This window comes from Panthera pardus, unplaced genomic scaffold (assembly GCF_024362965.1).
Source record: "Panthera pardus isolate Hobbes unplaced genomic scaffold, ASM2436296v1 HiC_scaffold_10, whole genome shotgun sequence".
Taxonomy (NCBI): Eukaryota; Metazoa; Chordata; class Mammalia; order Carnivora; family Felidae; genus Panthera; species Panthera pardus.
In genome coordinates, this window is record NW_026526655.1 from 29,132,347 (window position 1) to 29,143,947 (window position 11,601).

Here is an 11,601-nt window from a genome sequence, read left to right on the forward strand (position 1 = left end):
GGAGCCCTTTCGCTTGAAAAGAAAGATGTTTTATTTCCTCCCGGATGAGAATAATGAAATATTCCTTGTAAACCTGGAAATTAACATGCAGACAATACATGTCCTTCAGTTCCCTTTTATTGGTCTTCAGAGGTGAGCCCAGGAAGAGCTGTAAATACGTATCAGGGTCGCTGCTGGCCTGGAGGTACTGAAACACTGCTGACAGCCAGGCCAATTGTTGCTGTCTGGTGACTCCAAGAGCCCCCTCTCATCTCCTCCCCCCACCCCCCGCCATCTCACTTCCGTCTCCCTACCCTGTTTACAGTGACTTTGAGACTGGTAAGAAGCATTTTGAGGTGACACTCCAGCCGCTGTATGGTCTGGAATGCATTATAATGCTATGTCTCAATTACAATGTTCTTTGGTTGATGCAGAAGGCATGAGCCAGGGTCCAGCCTTAGAGCACACTGCCATCTCCTGGAAAACCCTCTATACACGAGGCCTGCTGTCATTGCTCCTCTCGTGCCAGGGATCGGAAAACAGGCCTTGGTCATGGCCCGCTGTCGTTAGCACCAAAGATCTGGGTGCACCGATCTGGGTGTCCCTTCAAATGGGAACACACCAGTTCCTGAAGGAAATGCAAAGGTGTTGTATTGGCATCTTAATTAAAAGCAAGTAACTAGGTTGGGGAGGCCACTGGTGCCGAGACTGTGATTACTACTCCTGCCTTCTGCTCCCGATGCTGGTAACAGACGCTGCTTCCTGTAAATGAGTGCCTGGCACCGGTACAATCCTGCCCTCGGGATCTTGAGGAAAAGCAGCAACCTTATTCACACTATTAAGGACAGCACTGAGGACTCTGGGAAGAAGTCACCGGCCCAGGGAGAGCGTCAGAGAGAAGAGAGCCCTGAGTCCTTCAGCCATTTGCTCTGTGGCAATTGTTTATCGAGATCCCACTTTACACACAGACTGGGATAACTAATGAGATATTTTCAGAAAGCACCAAAGACACAGAAAAGCACCTCTGAGTTTCCATTTACATTCACAGCCTATGAAGACCACCCAGCAGTGTCGTAGGGGGCCGGTGGATTTCCTAAGACACAGCTTTAGTGATTAGAGCTGGTTGGTCATCAGATTTTGGCTGGAACAAAATGCATTTGGGAAGATATCAGATTTTTCATCATGAATAAGAATAGGGTAACGGATTTCTCTACTAACAGCTTTCTTTTGAAATAAATGATTATCCGCATAAAGACAAATACAAAATATTCTCATTAGCTGAATTAATTGATTTCAGTTAACTAACTGAATTGCTTAATTTTCACTAGCCGCCCTCTCAATGAGTAGTTCTTATCTCTTGGAAGACCCTTTGAGCAATCTGAAAACGTACGTATCCTTTCCCCGGGAAAATGCGTACATGTTCCATATATGATTTAATAAAGTTCATTACCATCATCATCAAAGCCAATTAAAATGCAGCTAGAATTCTTTTGCAAGCCTGCCTTTAAGTTTTGGGTCTCCTGGGGGAAAATAAGGGCCACAGGAATATTTGCAAATGAGCTGACCTTTGGGTTGGCACCTGCAAGGAACGGCCAGGAATATTCCCCTTCCCTTCCATTCCCTGGCCTTATATTGAAAATAGGTTTAAATGTTTGAGAATCCTGGATTTGCAGACACACATACCTGAGAACACCTTGGTTCAGCCTGGCTCCAGGAAAACAGAGTGGAAGCACGTGTTCTGCTCTGGCACCTGGTTGGACTCATCCTTTGTTTTAACCCCCAGAGAGCAACCCTAATGCAAGTAATTTGAGAACACAGCCTTCCACGTGACAGGAGGATCAGACACCGCCTCTTCTGACAAGGTCATGGTGGTAGCCCCACAACCCTTTCAGGGGACTCTTGTATATGAAGAAAGGAGCACATCTCATGACATGAAGGGTGGGATGGATTGTAAAACCTACATTAAAATAGCAATAAAACACTGACATACAGAATTTATCCCAAGGTTTGGGCTTCTCACCAAAGACTTGTATCTTTGGCTCTGTGTTTTCATCTTTGTCATCAGTTAATAGCAGGAAGCCTTTTGTCTTCCCTTTCTCATCTGTTGCCAGAGGCTGTATGGTCACATGAGCACGTTCTGATTCGAGCCTTCAAAGAAGTTTCTATTCTCCATTTTGGCTTTACGTGGATCACTCCAGCAGGCTACTGGGAACACACCCTTGTTTCTCTGTCTGAAGGTGATGCAAATGGCAGTGTTTCATATCTATATAATACTTGTAACTTTTTGGAAATTTCTCCTACTTCAGCCTCATTTCTTTCCATTTAGCAAATGGGAAAACTGAAGAGCGCATAAGAGAAGAGAAGGAGCACGAGCTTCTTGCACACAGTAATGATGATGACAAGGAAGCACGAATCGGTTCTTGTATATTAGGCAGTTTGTTTCGCACATCACATGTCTTGTCTCGTTTACTGTCCCCAACAGCCCTATAAAAAGGTACGATTATGATCCCTTCTTTTTAAGTTAGGAAACTGGGAGGAGATTCAGTTAGCTCTTGCCGCAATAATGCTGTGTAACAAACAACTACATGTTACCAGTCGCGTGCAACAGTAAGTAGCTACTGACGTCATGCATTTCTGGGTTTTCTGGATGTTGGCTGCACTCAGCTGGGTTCAGCTGGGGTGGTTCTTCTCCCTCTGTCTCTCATCCTCCTGGATCAGTGGACTAGGTGGGCCATATTCTCCCCGCGGTGCTGGTAGAGATGAAAGCAACAAAGTGGAAACGCACGAGGCCACTAAAGTCATAGACTCAGGACTCATGTGGGGCTGATTCTTCTTAACATAAAACTAACCAAAGTGAGTCACATGGGTGAGCCCAAACTCAGAGAATGGGCAAGTACACCCTGCCCAAGATGAAACCATGGCAAGAGTAGATGTAGGGAAACATGAAGAACTGGAACCCAAGCTAGCTAAGAGGCAGGGTTAGAATTTGAACAAGACTTTAAACCCAAGTTCTTAACTACTATCTTACATCACAGGGACTTAACAAAAGGCCACCATTGTTATCTTGAAAATGCAATTTGTCCCTTTATGGATTAAATGGATTACTGTAAACAAACAAATGAGAGTAGGAGACAAAAGCTCTTAATAAGAAGCCATGGTGGAAGAATAAGAAATGGGACAGAGAAGGAATTGGTAACGATAAATCAATTACCCAGCGCTCACTATTTACAGAATACTTTGCTCCTATTTTATATCACCATTTCATAGCAAATGAGGAGAATGTCTCATTTTTGTCTTCTGTCTATACTGGCATGGGTCAAATGTTTTGAGATTCAAAGTCACTTTTAAGTCGTGATTTGGGACATGCGCCCCATTTTAGTGGCACGCTTAACTTTAGATAAGTCAGGTACACTGTACTCTCCTGGAAAGGGTGCAGGGGCCAGAAACATCAGGCTCTGACCTCAAGAGGAACAGCAGGAAAGCAAGCCAACATCGATGAACCAGACGAAGACAAATAGAAAGGAATGGGCCAGTGGCTTAAAATGACCCACGAAGACTAATGAGATTGGGATAAAATACAGACACGGATAAAGAGTAGATGAATGACACATAAGAAACCTTTGCCTCCCAGGAAAGTAGGATGACCTAGTTTCTGTAACTTTGTAACCTCAATTTGGAGGTAGATGGCTAGTGTCAACCACAGATAATCTCATGGAAGGTCAACCCTTGTCAGGGCCAGTTATCCAAATGTCACCCTCCAGCAAGAAGCCAATGAAGGCTGGAGAAGAGGTCATTAAAAAAGAATTGACTGACCCCCTCAGCCATCTAGGACCTTCTCACTGGGTTTCCTCCTTTTTTTTTTTTTTTGGAAGTGATCTGTTGGGACTACCTTACACAATGATTCTACTTTCCATCTCCTCTTCCCCTAACCTGAAATCATATTTAAAGGACTACTGATAACCTGCTATTTGCTGTACATGTGTATGCCTCATTGCTGTGATGCAGAAACTTGTCTTCTGGAAGGAACAGGGAAGAGATCCCAGAGAGCCCAGAGAGGACCAAGAACAACTCTGGGGTCAGCCAAGGAAAAAGGCAATGAGAGGGAGAGGTACTTACAAAAGAAGGGAGACAATGGGGCGCCTGGGTGGCTCAGTCGGTTGAGTGTCCGACTTCAGCTCAGGTCATGATCTCGCAGTTTGTGAGTTCAAGCCCCGCATCGGGCTCTGTGCTGACAGCTCAGAGCCTGGAGCCTGCTTCGGATTCTGTGTCTCCCTCTCTCTCTGCCCCTAACCCACTTGCATTCTGTCCCTGTCTCTCTCAAAAATAAATAAACATTAGAAAAAAAATTGAAAAAAAAAAACAGAGAAGGGAGACAAGATCCCCCTTCCTGGTGACATCAGTGAGGTGTGAGTCTCAGAGTGAGTCTCAGCGTCGGTGCTGAGGCCCAGCAGGTCGCCAAGATGTGGGGGAACCCTGTGGTGCATTCTGGAGTCGTTCACTTATACTTTGCCTCCCTCCTCCACCCCATCCCTCCACCCCATCCTTCCATGCCAGGTGTCCTTGAAGGACAAAACCCTCTTCAGTGGTGCCACTGTGAGACATCTTACTGATTCCAGCATAACAGAATGCTGACAAACCAGGAGACAGAAGAGAGAATATTGCGAAGATTTAGTCATTGATAATCACATCAGACATATCCTGGGCAAGGCAGGTCACCATGGTGGAGGACAGTTAACAGTTCAATATACCCAGGCATGCTTTCCTTTTTATTGTTACTCTATGGTGAGAGTGCCCTTCCTGTACCTTGGAATTTCCCATGAGGGCTGGGGAAAGGGGTACTAGAAATAATAGTTAGTCTCAACTCCTTACGTATAGCGAGCACTTACTCTGTGACTAGTGAGGTGGTCTAGGGTGGACAAGTGACTTTGTCATGGAAAACCAGCCCCCTTCCAAGTGTTTTACAAACATTATCTTACTGAATGTTCTCAACAACTGTGTAAGGTAGATTGTCTTAGTATTCCCATTTTATCAATAAGGCCGTTAAAACATAGGTTCAGTAACTTCCCCCAGATATACAGTCATGAAGTAACGGGGCTGAGCTTTTGACCTTTTGAAGCCTTTTCAACAAGGCTTCAGAATTTTTGCCACTGACACTACCCTGTAGTTTCTCCCATAGATGAAACCTGGGAATAGTCCATGAAAACAGTTACCTGCAGAACTCGTGGGGAGGCCCAGAGACATTGTTGCTACAATCAGGTAGACCTCATGATTAGAATGGGCTTTACTTTGGTTTGGGGGACCTTGAATCTAGTTTTGAAAATATGCCCAGCGCACAGTTTCAAGAAATGTTTGACTTGCTTCTTGGGAATATGATCCTCGGAATCTGTTGGAACAAATTCTGAGAGAGGCCCTTCCCTCTCCCTGGTAGAGTGGTCAGCTTTGCTTTCTGACTGACCGGTGCCCACCCATCCTTCTTCCTCTACAAGTGCCTGACTTCACCCCTTGTCTCAGTCTATATGGTTTGGGAGAGCTGATCTATGAGTAGACATGTGGCCCAGGCCTGGATATCAGCATATTCCCACTTCTTGACCCAAGGAGGCCCATTCTTGGGTCTTACTGGAACTACTGGAAAAGAGAAGCACTTTTCCTGGTAGCAAAGAGGCTAGGATACAGTCCTGGAGCTGTTAGGGGTTGCTTGTCCCCAAATGGGAAGGGTCCGCTTCAGTGAAACCAACAGAAAAAAAGCAGATGCAAAATTAAAATATGAAAAATCACCAACCCTGAGAACATATTTGGAATTCCCAGATCCTTCTGTTCCTGAACTCCCTAGTCTAGACATTTCTGTTACACAAACCGATAGATTCCCTTTTTAAAGTTTAAAGCCAGATTGTTTGAGGTTCCAGTCCCTTGTATCAAAAAAAAAAAAAAAAAAGAGAGAGAAATCTGGCTGGGACACCTGTGGACCCTTGGAGGAAGGCACACCCCTTAGTCCTAGGACTTAAGAACTCTATTCCTTCAGAAGCAGGGTCCTGGGCATTTCCTCCTATTATCAGGGGCAGCAACTGACATCAGATGCTTAAGGCAAAGATCCAGAAACAACCAGATGTTTCTGGACTGAGAGTTAATTCCAGCCTTTTCTTCCCTGCTTGAGAGAGGGTTTGTTCAGGCTTATCCCCACAGCCACTGCTCCCCTGCAAGCCCCCTGGCTCCCGATTCTACTCCTCCAGTCCATCCCACCCAACCCCATTCTGCCTCATAAAAGACTTTGAGAGCATTCTTACTTACAAAAACATAATTGAATGGGAAATCTATAGCCATTATCAGGATCTCAAATTCAAGAATGTGTCTTGCATGGGCTACAGGTCATTTACGCAATCTGACCATTTCTAAGTTCTACTCGAGATTTAAGACAACTAGGTGAGGGGCACCTTGGTGACTCAGTCAGTTAAGTATCTGACTCTTCATTTCGGCTCCAGTCAGATCTCACGGGTTTGTGGGATCAAGCCCTGTGTCTGGTTCCACACTGATAAGGTGGAGCCTGCTTGGGATTCTCTGTCTCCCTCTCTCTCTCTCTCAAAATAAATAAATAAACTTAAAAAAAAAAAAAAAAGACAACCAGGTGACATTTTCCCTGGCCCTCACCCACCTCACACAGGGGCTAAGTTAATGGCTCTTTCATTCTTAGTTAGTTCCATGTATATGGCCTCTGTTTTAGTCCTTATCCTTAAGTGAGGTTTACTTTTCTGTGTTTTGAACTAGACTCAAAGTCTCTTTGAGGGAAGAGACCTATCTTTCACATTTTACCTCCTTTCACTCAAAAAATAAATCAAAGCACTCTCTGCTCATCTAGTGGTGGTTTTATCCTGATTTATTTTATCCATGATTATCCCCCAAGTGTGTTCCCTGGAGCAGCAGTATTAACATCCCCAGGGAATCTTTCAAAACTACAAATTCTCAGGCCCCACTTGCTGAATCAGAAACTGAGATGGGGCCCATCAGTCCACGTTTAACAAGGCTTCCGGATGATTCTGATACGTGCAAATTTTGGAGAACTGCTGCTCTAGCCTCTTGCCACTCAATGTGTCGGAGGGTACCCATAGCATCAGCATCACTAGAGAGCCTGTTACACATGAAAATTTTACGCTCTGCCGCGGATCTTTTGGCGTGGCCCAAGAATCGGTGTTTTGACGTGATTTCCAGGTGACTTGTGTACTCTAGAGCAGCACTTTCGAAATTTTCAACGTTATTAAATTACCTAGGGATCTTGTTAAACCCAAATTCTGATACCCGAGAATCTGAATTTCTAATAAGCTTCCAGGTGAGGCTGAAGCTCCTGGATCGGGGACCACACTATGAGTAGTGAGGGCCTAGAGTGGAAACAGGAAGTGTTTCAGGGCTTTGGGGAAATTGTGGGAGGGGGCTGAGGGGTGTCTCTGGACCCTCCTCCCTGTTTTTGTCTGACGGATACATCATGCCGTAAGGTACATTTTTAGTCGAAATAGGAATTCTGCTGTAAAACAAATCTTTGAAGCAACTGCGTTAGAGAAAATAGTCAACCTTTAAAGTGATAGACTTGCGAACCTAATTATAAAATAAATGTCATAGGGTACATTAGCGTATGTGCAGGAAGAAGTTGGTGGATATTATGGGTTTTTTTAAACTTTTTTTAAAAGCTTCTACCAAGTTTCCATATTGAAGGAAATTTTGAAACATAAGATTGAAATGAAGGTTGCCCGTGTCTAGAGACCCGATTTAAAGTTGGAAAATAAACCTAAGTTTCAGCTGACGCTTCACCATGACAATTTCATATTTCCTACTTCCTGTCTGAAACTCAGTGGTTTCCTCATTTTTCCATACTGCTTCCCTTTTGGCTTCCATAAACCCACAAGTCCATTTTCAGCATTGGTCTATTGCACCTTTCTAGCTAGGGAGGGAGGAAACAAATTTGACTTCAGACAAGTTCTCATGATCTTGTAGTTCCACAATTATTCTAGTCATCCACTCCCAATGATTTCAATGTGCTTTTTTCACATTTCCGTGTTCACATAGACCCCACATTGAATCTTTCTGAATAGCACCTCTGATTTCTGTCCCTTGGTTCCATTTTTACAGCCACCAACTCACTTGAGTCTTATTTAGTTTATATGTGCACAGTATATTTTCTGAACTGTTTGCCTCAGACTTCTCCACTCCAACTGTCTCCTTCTAATTCATCCTCCCAGACTTAACTTTACATAACATGTGTTTATTTATCCTCCCTGTGCAAAAGCATTGGTATTCCCAGCAGCCTATCGGGACACTATTCGAACCGTTTGACATTCAGGATCTATAACCACCTGATTCCACCTTGACTCTCTACCTCACTTTCTCTAAGATCCTCTATCTAGTTAACTGGGTTTTCAGGGAGTTCAAACCTATGAATACATACTACTCTTTGCCTCCTCTGTGTTTCTGTGGTTGCTTTTGCATCAGAAAAGACAGTCGCCTTTATTTGCACCATTATTTTGGAGCTGACTTGCTCAATTTTTTTTTTTTTAAAGAACAAGTTCTTAGGGGGAAAAGAAAACCTGATAAGAGCTCTATGGGAAAGGCACACGCAGCTTGGGAAGGAGTTAATACACTCACCATTTAAGCTCTTTGGAGCTTTACTTTTTATTATTATTATTTTAAATGAATGACTCCTGAGAAAGAAATAAAATTCCTTTTTCAGGGTAGCTAAGAAAAGACTATGCAGTCTTGATTACAGCAGAGTGGAAAACTGTTGTAAGTGGCCATTATTTTCTCATAAAGTTTTATCGTAACGCCAAATACTTCAAAATTTACAAGTCCATAAAGGCTAATCTTTTTTTACTTTGCTTTCAATAAAGACAAAACTGGAAATGCATATGTTTTCCTGAAATAAAAGCCTTATCTGAAACCAGATTCCTCACATTCTAGAATGATAACATCTTCAAAATACAAATATTTCTGTTCATGCAACATTGATAATCCCCAGGCATATTCTGATTATTAAATCCTAGCGCTACTCTTATTAAAGGTCCTTTTAGGAAAGTATGACTGTATTTTGTTTGGATAGTCATTCCCACGGGGGGTGTCTTACGTTGGGTTCCCTAGATGTAGACCTCCAAGCGTGGGTTCACGCACCAGTGGTTTACTCAGGAAGTGCTCCCAAGAGAAGCTGGTAAGGGATGGGGGAGAAGGACAGGAAAAGGGAAGCCATGCACAGTTGTAACTTCAGAGAAAGTTCTTCGGAGGGTAACTTCAACCTCATCCCACAAAACCTCTCCAACATGAGTTACACTTGGGAGTTTTCCCCCAACCCACTGCAAGGGGACAGAACTTTACACTCATGAATTTAATGGTTCCCATCCAGGCAGTGCCTAGGGGTTTCTGGTGGTAGGTACGAATCCCATACACGTCTCACTCTCTGTGACTATAGGAGAAGTATGTGCAGTAGCCAAAAGTAGTCTTCAGAAGATGAGTCACACATGTGTGAACGGTTGGAGGCAAAAAATACCTCCGGGGCAGAGATAGATACAGGAGAAGGGGCCTGAAGGGATACGGATGAAGCATTGGCGGTGGTCGCTGGACAGTGCTTCAGATATCCTGGAGCCAGAAAATTCCTACAAATATGAAATTCTCAGTAATTATTTGATCAACCAACAATTATTAAGAGCAGTGTGACCACAGTCATGCTACTTTTCTTTGTCTCGATTTCGTCTTCAAATAAATAAAAGTACCCAACGGGAATCGTATGAGTATTGCACGAAGTAATATGCAATCAAGTATTTCAATCGCTTCATAGTGAAGCGGAAGTGAGTGATTATTCATTTTAATTTTTTAACTTCTTTACAGTTAGCATTGTGATTGTATATATGTAGGCAGTGGGCTTCTCTTAGTGTCATGATACATTTATGCCAGATTACAACGTATGCATGAGATGCGAATCATACTGGGGTGATATGAAGGATACATTTTTAGGAACATATCAAAAGATGGCTAAACTGCACAAGAAAAGGAAGGGAAACAGGAGCTCGGTCATACATAGCAAAAACAAAAATATAACTCATTTTGCCACTGATGTAGAAAAAAATAGGAGTTCGAGGTTTGGCTACTTTGGTGGAAGGAAAGTAACAGAAAATGCAAGATATTCAAACTTTCTTAAAAATTAAAGAAAAGGCACCATGGAGACACCTTTATTAGCCCTGAGAAATTATGTTGAACCACATAAAATCACCAACACTTGGACTTTTTGACCTACGAAGACAGCAATTTCATATGACTCAACCTAATATAATATCTGTTGGGAGACAGTCATCTATGGACTTCTCTTGCTCCTATGCATCTTGCTGCCTATGCCAAGGATGCAAGGTTCTGACCACTCTTCACCTGGCCCATTTCTCTGAGTTGTGTTTGCAGCAAGCAAGCAAGCAACTGTGAGTAATAAGGAAGTGTCTCCTTCTGGGATAAAGAGCGGTCTTCCTGACTGCTTGCTGTAAAAGCAGTGAAGTCCTCAAGCTCAGTGTTTCTTTCCTATGACACCACTCACTGCAAGAGCAGGTGTCATCTGGGCTCTTTTGGAACTTGAGAGCAAGAGGAACCGGTGCAAATATGTTGATGCTCAAGCTGATTATTGCACCGTGAGTAATGTTGTCCTGTGTCTCTGACTCAGGAGTCGCATGTCTTTCAACATCCATGAAACAGTAACAAGCTAAGTTCTTAGCTTTAAATTGGGGTAATATCAAATCCCAGACCCAGCAACATCACAGTACAAACTTGAGACACTCTCAAGTTTGCATTAATTACATCAGTGATGAAGTTTCCCCAACCTACCGCCATTTAAGACCAGGAAGTTGAAAGCTTCCTTAAGAAAGATCTGTGTGGGGAGTGCCTGGGTGGCTCAGTAGGTTGAGCATCCGACTTCAGCTCAGGTCATGATCTCGAGGTTAGTGAGTTCAAGCCCCGCATCGTGCGTGCTCATGCTCGATGCTTTCAGTGCTGAAGCTGTCAACTCAGAGCCCTCTTGGGATCCTCTGTCTCCCTCTCTCTGCCCCTCCCCTGCTTGCATGCATGCCTGCTCTCTCTCTCTCAAATAAATAGACTTTTTCTTTTTTTTTAAAGAAAGATCTGTGTGGTTGTTTATCACCTTTAGATCTTTGCTCTTAGGATCCTTTCACAAGAAGTAAAAAAAAACTTCCAGAAAAAGTAACATACATGTCCTGGCCCTCAGATCTCCTCATGCTCTCAAAGCCATGGGAAGCCCCCCAAGAAAGCTATGATTGTGTCCTAGACTCTTGGGAGAATCCATGTAGGAGGTTTCAGGCAAGCTAATAGCTTGCATTTCCATCTGCTCCCTTCTAATTTTATTTGTCCATAGGCTCAGTCTTTAGACATGAATTAAGTTTTGTAGGTCAGAGTTTCTATAGACTTGGAGGCTCAAATTGTTAAAAGACAACCATAGAAAGTAAAACACAGGCTAGATTAAGGCTGAGAACCTGTGTCCCGAGGCACAGCTCCTTGGCTTTCTTCTTGAATATAGCACTGGTGGTCACAGTAGGTTTCATCCCTCCTGGGTTGACTACTGAGGAGACCCTACCGTTTTCTCCTGACAACGCCACAATT